We start from the raw sequence: 23,056 nt of genomic DNA, 5'->3' as shown, positions 1-23,056 counted from the left end.
TCTACATTTCTTGAGGGAAACTTAAACAATAGTTATTTGTTTTGTTTTTGTTTTAGTAATTGTCTTCTTATTGGCACTCTTCCACAAGGGCAATAATTACTAAATAAGCTAATTAAAAAAGTCCTTGCCAATTGTTTTTCTGGGCAGAGTTATGGATCGCTGCAGCTCCAGATATTTTAGTGCTTGGAATATATTCCTATAACCATCCTTGATCTACCTGATGGTATTTCAAACATCTGAGATCTTGAGAATCAGTTATTTATTAAGTTTAACTTCACAATTTTAAGCTGCTCTGTGTTAATCCAAGACATATTTAGCAACATTTACTATGAACTGATGTTTCTTTTGTAATTGACGAAATGTTAAAAGTGTGTGGATACTAGGGCTGCAACTAACTATTTTGCATATGGATTAATCTGTGGATTATTTTTTGATAATTAATCAGATATCCAAAGGTTCCTTAAATCAGACTTTCTGTGAAATTTAACCAGGTGAAACTAAAACTTGTCCACTTGAGGAGATCTGGATATAAAATACTGACAGACAAACACGTTTTTTTTTTTTTTAATTGCAAAGGTTTTCCTTTTTTTTTTTACAATTTTGGCATATGTTACTGCTCTAAGTGGGACACTGTCACCTAAATACCTGTTTAACAGTCTCTAAATTCCAGTTAATGATTAATCGATTACTAAATTAGTTGAGGATTATTTCAATAATCGATTAATCACTATTAATCCGATTAATTGTTTCAGCCCTAGTGGATACCCTTGTAAGTCACCATATGTATCACTCATATAATTTAATTATCGTTATTGTTAATTATCGTATATAGTTTGTAATGAATCAATGTAAGAAAGCAAGTGGAAAAAGACATAGAAGAGGAAAGGAGCAGGAAGGGAGCAGTATGGATATTGAGAGATAGGGGTAAAATAATAAAGTAATGAGTCCAGAGCTGATCCCTATTTAGCAGCTTAACGGCACAAAAATGTCATGTGACCATTAATTATTAAAACACATGATGAAGAAAAGAGAAAAAGCCCTAAAACCCTTTCACTCCTTTACCATCTTTTCTTCCTTTTTTTTCTCCCACTGTGAGACTTATTTTCATCCCTGATGCTGATACAGAGAGAGAGCTAGGAACATACTGAAGGGTACAGTGGGAAATGACAAGAGCTCAGAAGTGTGTGGGAGAAAGAAAGTGGATGAAAGGAATGTGGTGGTGTCTGGTAACTTCAATATTTTATGTACCCGGGTCATTAAAAGTGGGCATCCCAGTTCCATGTGGAAGCCTATTATGCTAGATTGTCTTACGGTGGGATAAGTATCTGTTTTTGTACAGGCTGTCTGATTCTTTCTTTCTCACACAGGCTTACTCATCCCCACTGTCTCTTATCCTACTTTTGTGAATTCTACCAACTTAAAAGGGAATTAAATGTAATTAAGAAGGGGCTAGTATGGATTGGGACTCGAGTTTTAGTGTGTTTTTACTGGATAAGAAATTATATCAAAGTGTCAAGAGACAGAAAGGCACAGCAGTGGGCTGAGGGAAAAAGAAAAACAAAGACATGGACCATATCTTTCCCACAGGCTCTAGATGCATGTTGACACATGAAAGGAAGCTTCAGTAGTCACTGCCATATGTGCAGCAATGCACACTACATGCAAGAAGCCATTCAGCAATTAAATAATTTCTGGCCTTGGCTCATTTTGATAATATGCTGCATGGGGAGTGATGCCTTGGGGTCTAATGGATTTGTTCATACAGTAAGTGGTTAAAAAAAAAGAAACAGAGGACAACAAGTACAAAAATATAGAAAAATAATATACACAGGGTTTGACACATAATGAGCCAAAATCTAAAAAAGCTATATTTTTTAAGCTGATTACTACAGTCAAATTCAGTTACAGTTGAGACCAGTTAGTTAATGGAAAGTACTGTAACATTACAGATTTCTGCATATTGCACCACTATGCCAAATTGTTTTTAATTGGAAATCTTATGTTATCACTAAAACACATTAGTTTTTGTATTACAAAGAGTTGAACATTGGAAACTCTACACTCCACCCCCTTCCACAAATGATGTAACAAACTTATTTCCACCTCTTCCACTTAAAAGAGCCCACCTCTGCTTTACAACAATAGAGGGACATTGTAAATGTTTGACCCTATTAAGGTAATTATCAATATTATTGCATTAATATTAAGTACTGCTTTGAAATTCAGTGCATAAACTTTTCAATTTAAGTGAATTGATAGAAAAATGAGCTGAAATGTCTCTCATTATTATCCCACATTTGGCAAATAGCATATCTCTGGAAATCCAAAATCGCCTAAAAAAAATATATAACATATTTATAGAAATGAACAACTAATGTGATATTATAAGATTGAAACAATGCTGCATTAACTTAAACCTACTCCTTATACATAGTGATAAATGTTATGTTGTTCTAGCAATTGTCTAACAAATTAGCAAATCATTAGCCCCATGGTTCCAGCTTTATTGAGATAGAGGGGACCTATTTAGCCCCACTTGGCTCTTCATTAAGCAACACACACATAAACACACATAGGATAAAGGAAAAGAGGATGAACAAAAAAAGAGCTGAACACGATTTCTGAATTCTTTCACATTGTAAAGAGGACAATCCCCTCATATCAGGAGTAAGTAGGGCTTATGCTTCTATAAGCATGTAAAAAAAACTGTTGAAAAAAAAAATAAAAATAAATATATACATACATATATTTTTTTTCTTTTTTTTTTTTGGTTTCAAACATTTGAATAACCTACTATAGACAAATTGGCCAGAGATAACATATTCCACAGCAGCAAACAGATTAAATGAAGATTGACACAGTTAGAGAGCAGCATGTTATTCTCTCATCAATCCCTGCACCTGATCACATCTAAGAGAAAATGTTCCTGTTTATGTGCTTTCTCGGTATTACGCTTATTTATCCTTTTTTATTTCCCAAGCGCACCCCCAAATAACTTCATGCACAGGGTGTTTGAGTTGTATGCCTACAGAGCTCGCTATGTAACTTCTAGATTACCTTCTAGCGACGTAATGCTGTTCTGCACAGGCTGTAGTTTCTAATCCAGTTAGGCATGTCATAGCTGAGATGTATTTGTAGGCATACAGCAGGTTTCAATGGCCACATAAAAGCCTTACTACGACAGGGATAAGCTACTTATAACCAATTCTAAGATTATGGATAGTACTGAACACCTAAAATATTAATTAAGAAGGGGTAATCACAAATCTGTTTGTATAAGTTTGTAAAAAAAACATTTTTATTAGGATAAAATTGAAAGACAACGGAATCCATTGTAACTAAATGTTTAGTATCCTTCAAGATAAAACAAATAATGAAGAAGAAAATGACAATTAAAAGAGGGGTGCCAGGTATTATCCCAGATTAGAATGTGTGGGAACTTTACAGTAATTCAGCTGGAGCACACATGCAGAGAGAGACAATTTACACGCAAATGCAAGTCGTTTTCCAGGGAATGATTTATCCTACAGAGCTTCAAGGAGGTATGAGCAATGCCCAGTGGGGCAAACATGCATTTTTTTACTGCCACACAAAAGCAGGTGTAAGTGTATTGGTGCATTTGTATTGCTTGCTTTACCAGGACTGCATACATTCCAGGGCAATCAATTATCTCAATAACTTAACAGAAACTATACAGTATTGCGAGGTCCTGTAATTCTGACTATAAATAAAGATGTGATCTTATTTATTGTTTTAAACAGCACTGATAAACCAATAGCATTGGATAGACCAAGGAACACCCCAGACCACTCAATAACCCAGACATTAAATATGTAATAGAGTACTGTTAAACTGATCACTTATAAATGAGCATGGCTCAACTGCAAACCTACCAAGAAATTATGATAAACCTGATTTTTTCTAAAATAGCTGTGCATACACTACAGGAGCTTTGTGTTTTCTTTAACAACAGTTTAACAATTAATTGTTTTAGTGTGTGTTGTAAATATTTAGGTTTCTCTTCATCTACCCATTGTTCTCTGTAATGAAATGCAGCAGGAGGCAGATACTGTGTTCACTTATTCTTTACTTAGTATAAGTGGGGAAAAAAAGTTTTTGCTTGGCCTGAGGATAATACAGCATGCCGAGGACAACTCTACAACTCCTGCTGTGGAGCAACAGTAAACTTAGAGCAGGGGGTCTTCAGCTCCGGATCTTAACAAAAAGTTTCATGTCTGTGTTTAAAAAAAAATAAAACATTTTAGATTAACTTGCTCTGTGTATTTGTGTGAGAGCAAAGAAGTATGTTTGTAACCCAGGATAATTTTATAGTAAGCTGGATTTAAACTTCATTCTTATCAGGTATCAGGTAGCCTATTGGCCTTTTCTAATTGCTCTGACAGCTTGAATGGTATCTGTGTGTTTGTCATTTGGATGTCTGAGCGAGCTTTATACTTTTTAGGGAGCAGACTTCTTTCCCCCTTGGTCCAGAGCTTCTGTGTAGGTATGAAAAAGGACCAGTAAACCACCAGACCCACTTTTTGAGGTGGTCTTGGTCTGCTTCCATCAGACTGTGGTGCTGTTTCCTACAGGTATGAAGACAAAACAGTCTGACCCAAATCAAGAAAGTATACTCCTCTTTGAATTTCATAAGCCACCGTACTAGTAAACATGGTACCGACATCATTATTTAATTTCCATCCATCCATCTTTCTTTCGTTTTTTCCGTCTTGGTCGCAGGGCCAGTGCCTATCTCCGGCAGTCTATTGGCGAGAGGCGGGTTACAAGATGGACAGGTTGTCACTCTGCTGTAGGGCAACACAATTCGCTAATTCACCTAACAGTCATGTTTTTGGACTCTGGGAGGAAGCCACAGCACCTTGAGAGAACCCACGCATTCATGGAGAAAACATGTAAACTTCATGCAGAAAGACGTGGGCTGTGAATCGAACCCAGAAACTTCAAATTTTTGCATTTCATCTTCCACTGTCTGTTGCTTGGCAACGCTGCTGCTAGCAAGTGATCTTCTTGAAGGTTGCATTTTCCAAAACCATCACAAAACGAAAAATAAAAAGTCTTGAAATCTTCATAAAATGAACTGCTCTTGCTATTCAAGGGTTTTTCAGTTGTAATAGCAACAAAAGTATGCAAAACAGAGGTGTTTTATATAGCAGTCCCAAAGAAGTTTTCTTCCATTTCCTGTTCTATTCTCTTTCCTGTCATTGTCATTTCTGCCCTTTGGGAGAACAATCTACATACCCAAGGCCTTGTTCTGAATTATAGTCCTCTTGTAAAGAATAAAATTTGAATACAAATAGGACATAACAAAAGAATAAAGTCCACTTTTGGTCCAGACCAAACAAATCAACCAAATTGTTTTCTGATGAGAATACATCCTTAGTTAGTAGTACTCTTAGTGAGTAGCTGGTAGGGGTGGGTTCCTATTCTATCATTCATCGTTATCATTTTACATTTTCTAATCATAATAACAATATTGATACATAATCTAAGCATTCCATTAAAATTGGTGATGATAAAAGAAGCATAAAATGGATGAATTGAGAATTTCATTTTTAATATTTTTTCCATTTGGGCATTGGCAAATTCAAAGAGTATCATTAAATACATTTAAAATGTTTAGTGATATAAATTGCAGTTCTTTGTGGTGTCCCAATGGAGCCAATCTTAAATTTGTATATTTTCAATGTTTGTGAGACTTCTGGGGTGTTGATTGCTGTGGCATGCAGTCACAGTTATACAGTTATCTGAGAAGGACTTTAAAATAATTAATGAAGATTATTATATCATCAAGTTTAATGTTATTACGATAGTACCACTAAATATCATGATAAGATTTTAAGGTAATATCACCCTTACTAACCAAGATCAGTCTCTGAAATCCAAGCTAGGCCAAAACATGTAAATGTTGCAGATTCTAAATGGTGTAGCCTTTAGCACCTAAGGTTTTTGTTAGAGGTGGTTACAAAGTTGAATATTGAAGCTACTTACAGCAGTTGATGCTTCTATCCACCCTACTCTGAGCCTAAAATACTGATAAAGTATTTTAGCTTGTGTTGTGGGTGGTTGGGAAATATTTGTCAGTGTGGTTTGTTTCTACATCTGTATGTCTGCGTGTCGATCCAAACTTCACTTGTGTTTCATGCACAACATTGTAGAAGCACATCCATGCGGTGGCCAAAATGACAGCGGTGTCAAAAAATAACATCAACAAAGAGATCATCTTGTTTATGGCATAAAAGGACAATGTATAGTTTCAGATAGGGAAGGTAACCCTGAATGAATCCTATTCTCATCTTAGGTATTTAGAAAAATGTTTATATATAACAAATGGGCACAAAGGGGTTGTGATTAAAAGGGTGGAGTCCCATTCCAAAAAAAAGCAGAACAACTGATAAACTTCAAACTAACCAGTCAGGCCACCCTGAACAAGACCTGTGAGGGGCTCTTCAGAAAGTGAGAGTAGACCCATAACAATCTATTCATAAGGTTTTCCAGTGGTAAAGCTGTCCTTAGTAAATTAGCAGTGTGGTAGATTGATATTGTAATGGGGGGATCAATAACACTGCAATCTGCCCTGAGTCACTGATGCATACATTGCAGCTCCTGCCAAGTTTTAGATTCCCTCCCTCCATCACCTTACCCTATTTTTATTAAGCTATTCCTTGTTTTGCTGACTACATTACTGTTGTTTCTCTTCTTGAATGCTGTAGCACTGCTCCTGTCATACCCTCATCAAATCCAAAGGGTCTAAACCTAAGAGTATTTCCTTTTTATTAAAGTAATAAACATAAAATACATATTAAAGATGCCTTTGAGCATGTTAGAATGCCTTACTGTAAACTCCCAAAAAGAAAAAAAAAACATTAAAAAAAAGAAAGTTTAAAGAATGATGATGATAAAAAATAAATAAATAGCGAATGCCAAAATATCAAATAAGAACGCATTGAATTATTAAAGGAAATGTACTGCATTTCGGGTGAGTTTTGTGTTTAATTGCTAAAACCTTTACATGACAATAAAGCAAAGAAAGTTTCTAAAATAGAGACTAGCAGGGTTAAAGGAGTCCATATGTTTAGGATTACTATTATTTGTCAAGTATGTGGCTTTAAAATCTTTTACCAAATAATAACAAAGCCTCTTTGGAAATTCAACTGAATAAACTGGATCACTTTCCCTCTAATCCACCTGTGAAGTAGGTAATTAGCATTCAAAAACGCCTGTACATAAACTTAGATTAGATGAGCTTTATTGATCTCACAGCGGAGAAATTCACTGGTCATATATTGGCATAGTAATTAAAGAAGGTGCAAACAAGGAGGAAAAAGGCGCATTAAGAATAAACAATATATATACAGTATATCAGGGTATATACAGTATATCAAGATAAATAAGGATTAAGGTGCAAGTGTACATGTATCACACACAACCCATCCGCATCAGAGTCCTACTTAAGACTTCAATCAACAGCTTAACCTGCCACCAACAAGTATCTGAGTAATATTGCATGTCAGACTTGCATGTATTTTCAGTGTTTGATTTTGCAATGCCAAATCTCACATTTGATGTCAATGCAATGTCACTGATTTAACTCCATACAGAGCTCCCGCTTGGCCGTCACTCCAATCCCCTTTTTGAGCTAAGCTATGAGCCAAGAGTATTTTCCCCAGGCATCTGCTTGGTCTCAGCCTAATCGCTTAACAAGCTTTTTCAGGCCCGCCCTTGTTTTCTCCCACAGGTCTCGCCTGCCATTGTATCTTTTCAATTTACATTCCTCCACCCTCATCCGCCTGTCGCTCAGTTGCTCACACCTGACATGACCTTCCTTCCTCCCTGCTCATCCCCTCCATGAACAGTTTACGCACCGTTGATTCCCTCTTCGCTTGCCAACAGGAGTTCGTGGCTCCCACTTCGCCTGTGTTTCCTGTCATCTACTCATACCATCAATTTGTAATTGTTGGTATGCTCTTAGGTTTTCCCAGGTTTTTTATGTTAAGCTATTAGGTTTGCCTGTTAAAGAGATTGTAATCCACCTTAAATAACTAAGGTTACAAACAAACAAACTTAAGCACATACTGCTGGTACATTGCACCCACAGCACATTCCAGATATCTCACGCACACAGTCCATTGCTGCAGAATCAGCTCAGCCATAACACAGGGCAGAATCAGTGATCTGGCGAACTGTTTCCTCTGTGCTTGGTGCAGCTGCTTTAGATGAGGGCTGGTATTCCACTCAGGCTAAGTTATACCTAATTCTTAGACGGATTGGAATCTTTAACGATAATATTTACTCTGCTGACCAATCCAGTTGTGCAGATACAGCTCATCTTTAGGTCCCTCGGGATATTTCCTAGAGAGCTGGTCAGATATTTCTTGGCCCCTTCTATCACTCAGTCGGGGTTTCTGCTCTCCATTAAGTCATTCCGTTAATCAGTTTCTCAGATATCTCTAAGAATCATTTATATGTATCATCCTAAGGGAAGTTTCTTGCATCTTCTTTATCACCCCTCTAATGGCACTGCTATATGTAGGTTCCCCTAAATGTCCCTAACAAGCAATAAACAATGAAAACATGGAAGTTATACAACTGACAAATCTTTGATTTCAGGGCCTACGTAAAAGAGGTTAATCTGTGTTGAACGTCTTGTGACACAAGTGTGGATCCTGTTTCTAGCTCCTCTCCCTACACCTTTTGGTCAACAATTAGTACATTGTCATGGGTAGCAAAGGGATGTCAGACTGCTGTGCCAAATCCAGACCTTAGTTCTCTTGGCATCATTGCATGATGGAAACACACATGGATGATGCTAGTGTTGGAATCAAATATCAACGATGCAACCGAAGCTACTCCCTTCTGAAGGCACACCCCTCCCCATTTAACTTCCTGTTGTTGATGGCCCCTCGGCCACCTTAGGCTAGTTTGAGCACTTCTCAGCTGAAGACTTCGCTAAGTCACAACCACATCCCTCCAGAGAGGTTTATGCTTGCCGGACCGAGCCAGACCACTGTTCCTGCGATTCAAACCGAGTTAAATTGTGTTTCCTGGACCCGCCTGTGGCAGTAGAGGTAGAGGAAAGCTAATCCACCTCTGGTAACCTAAATCTAACCACCAGAGCAACAGTGGCCCAATTGCTTTTTGCAGAATAAGCCTGCCTGAGATGGACACAAAGAAGGAGTCGCCGAGGAGCTTCTACAAGAGGGCTGTGGCTACCCTCTCATTGCAATAGCTTAAGGGAGATGTCCCAGGCTGCTGTGAGTTATAAAATTAAGTTTAATGACCTTAACTGAATGCTAATGCTCACTGAACAGGCTGAATGAGTGGCGTGGACCTGAAGAAACTACCGCAGTGGACTGGCTAGCATCCTTAGATGCCATCTACCTCACGCTGAAAACGTTGCAGAGGCTATATCGTGAGCTTTTCTGTGTTACAGTTGGACCCATTCGGACCAGACCCCTGGGGCCAGCTAATCTAACCCATTCACTTTCAGCCTTATCACAGTTTAATGCATTCCTGAATTTTTTTTAACATAAAACCAGATAAATCTGCACTGTTTGACTGCATTTACCATCTCTGCATCAGGGTTTATTCAAATTTATCCGCTGCTATTCTGAAGAAAATTTTCAATGTATTAGGCCTTAAACTCAAACCTTCCTCAGACGTTGTATGGACTCTTTTAGTTGTTTATTTGTGCTTATTTTCAGTAGTGTTTAGCACCTGCATAGTTATTAGAAATAATAATGCTGTGTGATTAGTAGCTAATAAATGATTATCTAATAAATGACTAGCTCAGGCTGGATTATTTTAGTAGCATCTGAAGTAACAGAGACACATTTATCTGGTTGCCGATTAATAACTTTGCTAATAGCCATAGTCTAAATTACTAAACTGATGAAAGACAACTGAATTTCTCACAGCCGGAATCAGGTATCCAGCCTTTTATGTAAGAGACTAAAACCCTGGTCAGTAAGCAAATTACAATTATAATTATTCAACTGATAATTATTCATTAGTTTTACCCTTGATTTGAATGACCTATTAATTAAGGAAAATTTCCAGTTCTAGTTATCTGATATATTTATAATCTTCTGGTAAACTTGCCCAACACTAGTCAAAACCAGGACTACAGCCATTCCTAAAAGAATGCTAAAGAAGCAAGTTACACAAACATAGCGACCAACTGAAGCTCTTCGTTATAAAAGCCCAAATATAAAGATATAAACATTTCACACAGCGTACATTTAAGGAAATAATGTATTTTTGTTTTCTTATTCTGTTACATGGGTTGTGCCTATATTTCCTGTCACACAAAGTATTGTGGGAGTGTATAGCTCGTAAGCGGCAGATAGGAATGCAGGAGGTCTTTATGCAAAATGAACTATAAAAAGGAACCATCCGCCATCCTTTTTCTGCCTTCTTCCTTACTGCCAGCACTGTTTAAACAGCACTTTTCAAGGCATCCACTGATGCACTTCCACTTGAAATTTCTAAGCATTTTGATGGATTCAAGTACACTCTGGGTCTAAATTTTTTCCTTGCATTGTCTAGTAAAAAGACTTGGAACCCTTTCTGACAATCTGTTACATCTTTAGCTTCCTATGGATTGCTTGTATATGAATACACTTGAATGATATTTTTCTGATTTGGACTACAGCCTTCTAAAAAATGAACAACAAAAACACAATCTTAACAATGTATGGAATGGCTGACGCTGTCAGTTTTTAGGGACGAAACATTTGAAGCTGTGTACATTTGCATGTGTCACACACTACATCTGAGGCAGTAGTGTGTTTGTGTTCAATTCTGTTTGGTGGTTTGTGCCAACTGTATGCCTATGTCATTTTTAACAAAGGATTGTGGGATTCCTTATAGATCCTAAAGGCTAGATAGGAATGTTGCCATTTAGGTCCCTAGGCTAAATTACTGCAACTGTCAATAGGAGGCATCCTGGCATTCTGAAGCAGGAAGCTTCCTGTAAGTAGCTCCGTCAACATACAGAGCCCTCATTTCATCCATCTATGTTGTTGTGTCCTCTGGCAAGACAATTCAACAACCCTGTCTGACGGTGGTGGTCAGAGGACCCAGTGGCGCCAATTGTATAGTCGCCTTGCTTCTGTCAGTCTATCTTAATGCAGCTGTGATTACAATATAACTCAGTTTTTGAGTGTGTGCATGAACAGGTCAGTATAGTGTAAAATATTTTGAATATTTTGAATAGACCACTTTATGTGCCTTGGCCATTTAACATTTTCAGTCTATGACAGAATTAAACTAAGAGGTTTCTTATTCTGTTGTGAGCTAGAGATCTACTTAAAAACATCCACAGCCTAGGTCAAGCTTAGGTCAAACAGAGTTTATAGGTTGGGAATCATATCTGATTAATAATGTAGGTTTAAATGGTTTATAGAGTTGGCAAATATTTAAGCAGCCAATTATTACCCCCTCCCTTTAGCACAAGATTTTCTCTCCCTCTTCTCTTTGCCGACTTAACTGATCAACAGAAGTTTAAAGCCAGCATGCTAAATACATATTGGCAAAGGGCTTTCCACTGCTTGCAATTATTGAGAACTACATTTTATCAAATCTGATCTAACATGAAATTCTAAGACTAGTGAAAATTCAAGTCAGTTATTGTAAAAATAGATTTTTCATTCTTTTTCTTCTTTTATACCTTTTTCTATATTTTGATGTCTATTTCATAACTTTTTCACAAGTTCTGCCAAAAGTAGAACAAAAGTTTTACAAGGGAGACTGTTGCTTGAATTATTTTAGTTTAGTAGTAAGCTGTGGTCCTGCAGTGGGTAATTCTTTAAATGTCCTCCTGTTTATTGATAAAACATACATTTCATCAGAGGTGGCTTAACATTTTCAAGTTAACTTACACTGACTGATTCTCGAGTGTAGGTTGCAAAAAATTTTTAGTTGCAAAACTCTTCTTAGAACAGACCAAATTGCTGACTTGGACTTAGCAAAGTTTTCAGCATTGGTCAATAGATTTTTTTGTACATGTGTTATTTAACTGCTTATGTCAACTAGGGCCATTGTACTGTGCCAAGAAATAAGATCTCAAGGAGAGTTATTTGTTTTTGCAAAACATGTCAAATTTTTCATGATGCTTCTTAGATAACTTTTGTCCTCTTTGACCGCACTATGGTTAGGGGAAGCTCTCAGAGTTAGTGGTCTTATTAAAGAAACACTTTTAGCTAAGATTACGGAAAAGTTTGAGATTTGTACAAAACAGCTAAAGAACCTGTAAAAATTCCAGTAAAGAGCGGGTCCTTTAACCATCGCAAACATTCAAAAAGACTGCGAAAGATAGAGTAAAATGTACTGTACCTGTGTGCATCCAGGTTAGTTGGACACCTGCTTTGATCACCACAGAAAAGGAATGTCCACCTGCAGGGAGAATAAAAGACAGAGTATTATTAATATAAGCTAGCGTGTTATATGATGAAAATTATTTTTAAGGTTAACAAGAGTGAGATTAACTACGAGCCCTAATAACTCATGTGATATCGGCTGGTATTTACATGTCAAAATACTCTGATCATGACGTAATTTTTACACACAGAAACATTTCATACAAATTAATCTACATGCTGACCATGACATAATAAAATTTATTTTAGTAATGTATGAATTTTAATGTTACCAAGGTTATCAGGCCATATTTAAGCATTTAAATTTAATATTTAATAGACAAATATAACTTTTCTACCTGCAATAAAAAAGTCTAATAGAAATCAGTGTAGACCCTTATAGCAAGTGTAATAACATTCTCCTGGTGCCTGATGGCAGTCATATACTGAAGAGAGGAAAAATAAAATCAGGATGTTCCTTTCTTCTCCAGAGGAAGGAGGGGTGCGCTGGCCCCACTCAATGTATGTCTGTTGTTGTCTTCCATTATGTTGACTCAGGTTACAGTTCTAAATTCCATTTCCAGAACCTTTAACAAAGTGACTCATTAAATTACAAATTATTTGGCATGCCTTTATGGTATTTGTGAAAACCCGGAATTTATGGCTTATTTGCAGGGCTTCTCTGTTTAGGCTGTAGACCAGGTTTGGATAATCCAGTCCATAGGGCACAGACCCCCGAGTATTTCTAATGTTTTCTTGCCTAAAAACACCTACTTCAAATTAATGGATCATTAACAAGCTGCAGGAACTAGGTGACCATCTGGGGAGATAATTAAAGTATTTGGATAAAGTGTGTTCAAGCAGAGGCAGGTCTAACACATGCAGTACACTGGTCCCTGAGGACCAGATCAGCCCACCTCTGCAGAACTTGGCATACTTCTGAGATTTTTCCTTAACAAGTCTGAAGTTATTATTTTCATTAGCGCACAGATATTTAGACAGTGAAATGAGAGTCTTTCCCATTCCGATATCTTTGGTGTCTTCATAGTGAAGTGGTTGAAGTATTTGGTGATTGTGTGGGGACTGACTGGGCTCTGAATCCTGGTTGATTAATTTGTCATATCTTGCAGTGGGGAACCATGAATATGGGGGCAGCTGAAAGGATACAAGTAATTCTGATATCTTTGTCATTAGAACCAATATATGGAGAATATAAAACTAAAACACTTGCAGTGATCAAACCTAGAAGTAATTATTTTACTTGTGAAAGCTTTACTGAACTATTAAAAATAAACATTGCTTTACAAAACATAATCTTGAAGCCACTTCTGTTTTGTATAATCTAGCACTGAGACTAATTTGAATTAATTAATTATATTGATTTTAACGCATAAAAATTGACCCCATATAATTTGTTTTTTTAAATACAAAGGTCATACATGTAAATCTTTCTATTCGCGGTTTTTTGCACACAAGTAAATCTGACGTACAATTAGCATCACAAGCATTGGTCCACTGGAAGGATTCTAACTTAAAATCCATCTCAGTGCAATTCATGTTTGAGTCTGCACTGATGTTTCCAATGCTAATGTTACAGTTTGCAGATGCTGCACAAATTCTCCAGCCATCATTGGACCATATGAAAAGCTTCAGGGCCTACATAGGTAAGTCCACATCTGACTAATGAATGCTATGTTCACACTGCAGCCTGAAGGGACCCAAATCAAATTTTTTGTCCCATATGTGACCTGTATCAGATCTTTTCATGGCTGTCTGAACAACACAGATCAGATTTTTTTCCAATGCGACCCAGGTCACTTGGCTATGTGGTCCTTAATCCAACACAAAACTGATCTTTTCAAATGCGACCTGTGTCTGAACGGCCAGGGAGAGCAGTATTTATGTTTAACCACCTTGAAAAGATTGTGTTTTTATGGTTGGGAAAAATCACTATATGTGCTCCGGCACTACCATCCATGTTTACTTCCGTAAACACAGAGCACGCTGGCCTGTGATGTCACTGCATCCTCTATGAGGGACAATTGCGTTGTAAGACTGCAGTTCGCACAGGAGATCACATACAAGTCGCAAATATATGGAAATGTGAACAGAAAAATCTGAATTAAGCATCAAGGCCTGCAGTGTGAACGTAGCCTAAATGACTCTTTGGTGAAATAGATTGCAACCTGAATTGTTTGTCTTAATAACTGGCCTTAGGAGAAAAACTTAGCCTCAATGGTAAACATGCAACATTTAATTGCACTAAATATTGCATGTTGAATTGCAAATGGGCAATGCTTTATGTAGAGCTCTATTGTCCTAGTTCTGTTGATAGTAGTAGAAATTGAACTTTAACATCTGGTTACAGCCAATCTTAAAATGTTAAAGGCAATATTATATGCATTGCTGTCACATATTCATCATACTTGATGGAAGGAAATGTGCTATATAACTGATGTTAATTTTGTAATTAACACTTCTAAAGAAGTATTTTTTAAACTAAGTTGTATAAATTTTCTAGCATTTCTGCAGAAAAAGGAAGATGAAGAAAAAAATGAAATGAAGATAATTTCAAAACAATCTGATAGTTGAGTAACGTAACTAGTTAAAAACAGATAAATATTTGTGTTACTCTAGTCATATGTTTTTTTTTATTTTTTAATTAAAAGCGTTTTTATTTTGCATATAAGGTTTTCGGTTATAATGCAATTATTTAATTACAGTTTTTAATTTTAGCTTTTTATTGTCATTGTCACAAGTATAGACCAATTAAATGAACTCTCTGGATTAAACCCATCCCCTTGGGGAGCAATGCGCTGCCATTGTGCGACCCCCCGGGGAGCAGTGTGGGGTTAAGGCTCTTATGCTCAGGGACCCAGAGTGGCAGTCTGTGGGAGTAGGACTTGAACTCAAAACCTCTGGAGTACAAGCGCAATTCCCTAACCACTAGGGAGCAAAAGAATTTTAAAAAATGTAACTCAAAATTTCAATCAAGTCCCACTGTTAGTAATCCAGTCTGTGTGGGTTGTGTTTTTGTGTTTTCCCCCCTGCACCACCAGGCAGCGCCCTGTTCTCGTTGGTCCTCCCACACACCTCCAGCTGGTTGGCTCATTGTTGAGGACTTCTTAAGCGGTGGACTGCCACTACTTCGACGCTAGAGTGTTTGCCCGTTTTTGGAAGTCATCCTGCATACTGGATGTTTGGCCATCTCCCCCTGGAAGGATTGTTTGTGCTTCACACTGAGCAGAGGATTCATCTCCACACTTTCTGTTCAAGTTCTCCAGGAAATCTAAGTGACATTTCTCCTCAGGAACCAACCAAACCAAAAACCTGTCCACCCTCCAACAAGCCCCTCTATCTCTGGAAAACCCACACAGACTGGATTCAGGGAAGAACGCTTTCTCTGCAATCGTGAGTCCCGTTTATCTCTGTTTTTGCAAGACGTTGTTCAAAGTTCCCACGGACCCTGATCTAACCTCTGTGAACTTCCCTTCTCACTTCCAGTTCCGGTTCACCAGCTCTGTGAGTTCCCCTAAATCCAACCCTTTGAACTCCTCAATAAATCTGTTAAACTTCTACTCAGGTTTCTCTGAGTGGTTTTCTGCATGTGGGTCAGACCTCTTAGAACATCATGACACCCACAGCTATTATACTGGAAACTCATAAAAAAAAGTACAATTTGAATACTGAAATCAAACCTTATAAATGTTGTAATTATTTTACATTAAAGTATCAGTTTTCTCCACATATCAGGATTTTTTTTTTTTGACTGTTGCAAAGACTATCATATATCTCAGTTATTCTAGCTTAAAAAGCACCTATAGCCAGAATGAGAGACTGAGAGGTGCTCTATGGAGCATTGTTATTACTGGCATCTGAACCATTGCTCAATTGTCCAAAGGTTTGATTCTAGTTGGGAAACATAAATGACTGTTTCAAAAGAAATAACCACCTGTCTTCTTTTTCTAGAAGTCCAGTTAACTGTTCCTTAGTTAATGACAAAGAGCTATTCTTGTGCTGGCAGCTACTGCATAAATATGTCTCAAACAAATCTTTGTACTTTGCATGTTTAACTTCCTTGTTGTTGCTAATATAAGTATATTCATCCCCACCTACAGTAAGCTCCAAGGTAAACAAAAAAAAAACAAAGCATTTCTTATGTGTATTTATGTTACATTTTAACTGTGTTCTTGTACAATTTTCCCTCACAAAGAAGTAGCCTGAAATATCATAGCTTCCCCTTTTTGTCAGCATGTTTTCAACAGTACAGTGCAAAATATATCCACTGAAACTGAGCAAGGCACCATGCAAGGAAATTATTTACTTTGAAATCATGACAAAATTGAGACTTGAACCACTGCCTCTAAGTCTTCATGACCCCATAAATGTGTTAAATGTATTTTTTAATCATTTTAAAACACTAAACTTAACCTTGAGCATGCTTTATGACTGTTTAAAAGCCGGTTAGGTAAAGTAATTCAAGACTTGATAAAAAATATGTTACTAAACTGTATTTTTAATGAATGCGCTGAATGGGCATGTTTAAAATTAAAAGCTCAATTTCTTTTAAATAAAACATTAATTTACAATTTAGCCATTTAATAATCTATGCCAAGCCATTATAAAAAAAGCTTAATTCTGTTTTATCCTTCATAGGAGTGTTATCAAATTAAAAAGGGCAAAATTCGACTTCCAGGATATTTTTCTTTGTATTAATTTTGGATCAAAAGATGGATATCAGTTTATTGATGTTTCAAATTGATGTTTACTCAGAAAGTTTTTTCATCAATATTTACTACTTCTGTTTGATTGTAAATTAAAAAGACAAATTCCCTAGCGTAAGTCTGCTTTATAATTTCTCACTTAAATAAATCACCTTTTAAACTTTTGATTCACACAGAAAAACATCTTGAAACTTTTCCCCTATCCTGTAACCACTGTTTTAGTTTAGCTTCTCATCACAACTTTTCATGTGATAGTGTCAGGAATCCAGTTTGTGTGGTCTTTTTTCTGTCTGTCTCTCCCTCCACCACCAGGTGGCGCCCTGTCCTTGTTGGTCTTCCCTGCACCCCTGCGGCTCTTTGGATCATTATCTGGAGGAGTGCTTAAGCAGTGGACTGTCACTACCTCAAAGCCAAAGTGTTTGCCAATTTTGGGTACTCTAGCCATGCTTAGATTAGCTGAGTCTAACCTGAGTCTTTGTTTCACTGAGTCTAACTGAGTTTTTGTCTCTCTGAGCTTTATCCTTGTTTTTGTCTTTGCCTTTCGGCAGGAAGTCACCCTGTAAACTGGATGTTGGGCCTTCTCCCCCTGGAAGGATCGTTTGAGCTTCACATTGAGCGGGGGATGCAAACTGGATGTTTGGGCCTTCTTCCCCTTAAAGGATAGTTTGAGCTTCACACTGAGCAGGGGATAAATCTCCTCATGTACCGTTCAAGTTCTCCTGGAAATCTAAGTGACTGTCCGCTCCATTGCTCCTCCGGGTCCAAAGAACATTTACCTGTCCACTCTTCAATGTGTCCCATCTTCTCTGGATCAACCCACACTTACTGGATTCAAAGTGGGACAAGAAACCCCCCAAACGTGAGTCCCTCACTAGCATTATCTTTATGGCATCCAAGATTCCCACGGTCCCTGAACTAATCATTGTCATATCCTCTCCAGACTTCCTAGTTCCTGTTCACCAGTTCTTTGAGTTCCAGATCCCCCCTTCTACCTTTTCCTCAATAAACCTGTTAAACCTTTGCCTTGCTCTCTGAGTGGTTCTCTGCATCTTTGGGTCAGACCTTTAAACACATCATGACAGAATTTCTAACAGAAGTTTGAATTATTCCATGTGACGTTAATCATTAAATTTGATCTTTTTTTTGTAAGTGAAGCATGAGTTAAAAAAAATAGAATAAATAATAACAAAAAACTGGAAGTTGGCCATGAAAGGAAAATTTATCGCCTTTCATCAGAGAGTAGTACAGTCTAGATGAAGACTGGGGAAAAAGGTTAGATGTAGAATAAAACAAGAAGACCCAAAATCACAGAAAAAGAAGAAAAACAGTAAGTGAAGATCCTCTTTTTTCCCAGGAAAATGTATTTAGTCACACTGTGTCCTTTTAAACATATCGCATCAAGGCTCTTTTGATCATATCAGACAACTCCTTTCACCCCTATAGCTCTGCCATCATCTCCTCTCGTGTGGGTTATAATGTCTCCCAGTCATCTTCCTCTTATTAATCTTTGCCAGGCGGGCTTATTACTTTTTACACCCATATTTCGCTCGAGCTACTCTCTCTCTCTGTCATCTCCCTCTATCGTATTTTCTTCGCTCCTTGTATTTTCCCTCTTATTTTCAGTCATTCCCACTATGTTAGATTAAATGCAAGGTGCATCTTTACTGTGCTTTGCACAACAGTTTTAAAATATTTATTTACAAAAAAATACTTATGCTGGACATTATTGGATCTACAAATACTCTGGGATTTACCTATTGCCATAATAAAAAAAAATATTCCATAGAATATAACACTTAATGCCAAGGGTTATCTTTACAGCTAGCAAGTCAGTTAGATTAGGTCTTTACTTTTATGATGCTTTATTGTTTTCCCCTAAATCATGATGTTTCTAAAAACGCAGGCAAAAACTACTTTATTAAGCAAGAACACAGGGAACATTTTAAGCAACAAACATTGTCTTACTTTAGGTTGTAATCACCTAATTGTGTTTTTTTTTTTTTTTGAATGTGGAAGACACCTATTCCTATACTGAAATGATTTGAGTTTTATTTGAAGCTGAAACTGTGGCTCTTCCATATTATTATTATATACTATAGGTTTAAGTAAATGTTAATATAGAGTCTTTGAAATGTGGGCAGCGAGTCACCCATAGTTTTTGACAAAGCAGATCACTATTCAGCCAGAACACTAAGCGTTGTACATGCTTTATGACTCAAGTTTGAAAAGTTTATACTCCTTCTTTGTCCTAATTTCTTTGCACTCCCACCTTTATTATTGCACCTCTTTTTGTTGCTTTAATTCACCCAATCTCTCTCCAAGTGTTATTTCTATCTATTTTATTGAACCCAATATTTCTCGCCTACTTTATCTATCTGTGGATGTTCAGTCAGACTTCTTTTCATCTTCCCCTCATGTCTCTTAGTCCTCCTAATCATTAACCCCTGGCTTCTACAGTACAGATGCTTCAAACAGCCTGTACTGTTTCTCCACTCCTGTCTGTTACCCTTTCCTTAACAGTGAAAGAGTCTCTCATTATATTTAGCCCCACCCCACAACCACACACTTTTCTGGCTCAATGGCACTCACGCTGGACACAAGTCTGAATGATGATCACTTGGATACAAAATGCATGCACAAAGGCATAAAATAAATCGTAGCATGTTTTATTCAACTCCTAAATGTCCCCAAATATGTACAAAACAAGCATTGACATATTTAACTTCTGGCACACATATACACATATACTACATCTCACTGCAGAAAGTTCCCTTGTTATATCGGTCATGTACTATGCTGCAAGATTATGAGATAAAACTGATACTTTCAGTTCTGATACTTGTCAGTTTCACCAGAGTTCAAGTATATCAGTTGCCCGATATAGTTGACAAAAATATATGATTGATAAATAAAGCATGCAGACAAATTTTAAAGTATAGGCTAATGAAGGTTTTAAGATGATTCGTTTCAAGCTTCCTTTTACGTGTTAGAAAATCGGGAGTGCTGTGTGAAGTTTTAATACTAAAACATCTATACAGTAACTTATCCCCACACATTTCTAATAATGATGAAGTTTTGGCTGAGATTTGTATCAGTCACTATAGAAAGTGCTTAATTTGGACAGAAAATATGTTTTTCTTAAGGTTTGCTATTTAATGAACCTTCATGCTGTTTGGAAAAAAAAACAACAAGGCATGTTTGATGTTTTTTGGCAACCTCAAACTCACCTTATAAGCAGGTCAGGTTAAATTTCTCTGATTCTCACAAAAATAAAGATTCTTTGTAAGAAACCTTTCACCTTTCAAATATTTTGTAAAAAGGTTATTTAGTTTAAATTCCCTTTTTTCTCATTCTTGTGTACAAATATTCCTGTTATTCGTTTATGTAGGAAGGATTTCCTTTCAAAAATGAACTGAAACAGCACACTGTACATCAAGTCTTTCACGATAACCTGGAGATATTTTTATATTTCCACACTGTAAAAGCAATTGTCAAAGCCTTTTAAGGTTGATTGGCTATACAGGAAAAAAAAATCCAAAATATGTTCATGTTAGATAAATCACTAACAGTGCTCTCTGGACATTCCTGCTCCATAAATTTACCTTCAATAATTAGATTCAGTACCTATCCTTATTTTCACAGTGCGTGAGCCAAATCAATGAGGGAAAACTAATTAAAAGTGGTTGCGCTACAGACCTGCTTCCCATCTTAAAATGCATTAAAACTTTCCAGCAGGTCACATTTGTGGGCATAATAAAAAGTTTTATGGAAAAACTGAAATCCTAAGTGCTTATAATACCCATTATTTGACATAGAATGCATTCCAAATTAAGTTTACATCCAGGGGACAGCTGTTTTAATGATTATTTATGTAGGTAGACAGCTTATATGCCTTGAACCACCAACCCTTTGGTTGTGGGACAAACTCCTGCATCCAACACGGCTGTCCCCACTAATGCTGAAGATTTCTTTGATAGTTAACACCAATGTTACAGCAAAAGTTAGAGCTACGAGTTGCATGAGGTGCATATACATATCACTCTAATTGTTCTCTAGGGCCATAACTATTACACTATACACTTGACTACAGACAAAAGAGTTGTAAACTATCAGTTTTTTTGTTGGTTGTTTAGTTAACCAAATAAATTGGTTTATCTAAAGCCAATGGCCTGGACAGTTTCTGACCAATATATTGATTAATCCAACAAAACTGGTTTAACCAACTAGATTGGTTTGAAAACAACCAATCTAGTTGGTTGGAAAACATTGTTAGAGTGTTCTACGGTGTTAAGAGTGTACAGTACTACAGTGTTAGAGTGTAACACAGTGCAAAGTAACTGATATTGCAAGAGGATGCATGATTTTAAAATGTGAAAAATATGGAATGCTTTGGTATATTACCCCTGAGTTCATCTTTTGTAAAACTCATTTTGGCAATTCTTTTGAAGTTTGTCTGTACTACATTTGCATATCAAAACAATGACCACTCTGAATCTCAGCAGTCAGGTTTGACAGACACAGTAGGTTCTTCTTTAAAACAACCCATTTTAAAGTAGATATGGATTACACTGATGATGACTTCTAAAGTAAGTTTTTCTAGCTGACACAGGGCTATTTTGAACTAATATCAAATCTCTGTAGATTATCAAACATTAGGCCTCTTAGTGGACTATCTGAATCTTTTACCCTCTTTTGTTGGTAAGTTGTCAGTTTGTCAGTTTGCAGTGTAGGCAAATTATTATATCTTGGCAGCTTTACAGTTTTGCCATATTTTGTCAATTTTTGACATGATGCATGTGCTTATTAAGACGTTTAACCATTTGAATACTGCTTTTAAATATAATCATGCTTTAAACCAGTCTAAAACTTGATCTGTGACTTTTCGGGTCTGTTTATAAACACTACTTGTTCTTCAAGGCTCTCTAACAAACGAAGAATGATGAAATGATGAAGCGTCTTTGTATGAGGCATATTTCGGCTTGGTTCTCTACTGCAGCGGAGGCAGCGGCGGGAGGAGGGGGGGTGGTACTTCATGTGAGACCCACCCAGATAATGTTGCTTACGGGCCTATTGTTGTGTCGTTACGCCATTGATTGCACTTGACTTACTGTTACATACTTGTATTAAATACTGTTACGCATTTAATATTTCAGTATAGGCTCACTTGTAGAGTAGATCACCATGATCCTATGGTGTATTGCTTTAATGAAACAATTCTTTTTAACTCATATAATGAATAAAACTGTGGTTGGGGTGGAGATCTACAAACATCCTGTTCCTCCACTATGCCTATAAGCAAGTTCATGTACAATTTACACTTTAATTTATGGATAATGTACATTTTAATAGGAAGCATTGGTATGTCACCTTAATGTATCAGCAAGCAGAAGGTGCTGTGGTGACGCATTCTGAATTTAGGATAAAAACAAGTGAACCTATTTCTCAGGACTCTTACCTTCAGGATTGTGTACTGTATGTGTTGATTTAATATGTATGAGCCTTAGCACTGAATTTCTATACTATTTATTCTGTCTTATTTGATTAGGGATTTGAAGTCTAGCTTTAATTTAAAGTCATTCAGATGTGGTTTTAATGTGGATCCACTGTAGGAATTAAAGGGCAGGGTTAGCATGTAAGTAGGCTAATTAAGGGTGTAAAACCACCAATTAGGCATCTGCAGAATGAAATCTCAATAACTTTACAGTCAATTTCAAATATAGGAAGCACATTATATGCATGAAGAAATAGCTCTTTTGGATTGAAAATCTTACTAACCTCTAGTGTAGAACATTCAAATTGAGTAAAATACACTGGATTTTGTGTTTGTTATATATTCCTATTTGTAGAGAAACCAAGAGTTGTTCTTCATTCATACTGAATTTCTGTTAATTTTTTAATGAAGCATCATAAATAGCAACAGCATCTATATTTAACCACACACATACATTTAAAATT

General features: G+C 36.8%; 1 protein-coding gene across 1 annotated transcript in view; it reads right to left on the bottom strand.

The window, feature by feature from the left end:
- Nucleotides 1-23,056, bottom strand: part of LOC107084260 (protein phosphatase 1 regulatory subunit 29-like) — a 158,758-nt gene that overhangs the window by 75,957 nt on the left and 59,745 nt on the right. Inside the window, exon 3 of the mRNA XM_015374014.1 lies at nucleotides 12,355-12,414. The gene's annotated coding sequence lies outside the window, so the exon portion shown is untranslated. The remainder of the gene's footprint in view (nucleotides 1-12,354; nucleotides 12,415-23,056) is intronic.

The sequence above is a fragment of the Cyprinodon variegatus genome, unplaced genomic scaffold, assembly GCF_000732505.1.
Source record: "Cyprinodon variegatus isolate N-32 unplaced genomic scaffold, C_variegatus-1.0 Scaffold96, whole genome shotgun sequence".
In the NCBI taxonomy this organism is placed as follows: Eukaryota; Metazoa; Chordata; class Actinopteri; order Cyprinodontiformes; family Cyprinodontidae; genus Cyprinodon; species Cyprinodon variegatus.
The sequence above is the reverse complement of the archived record's forward strand: the minus strand, read 5'-3'. Positions and strand labels throughout refer to the sequence as shown.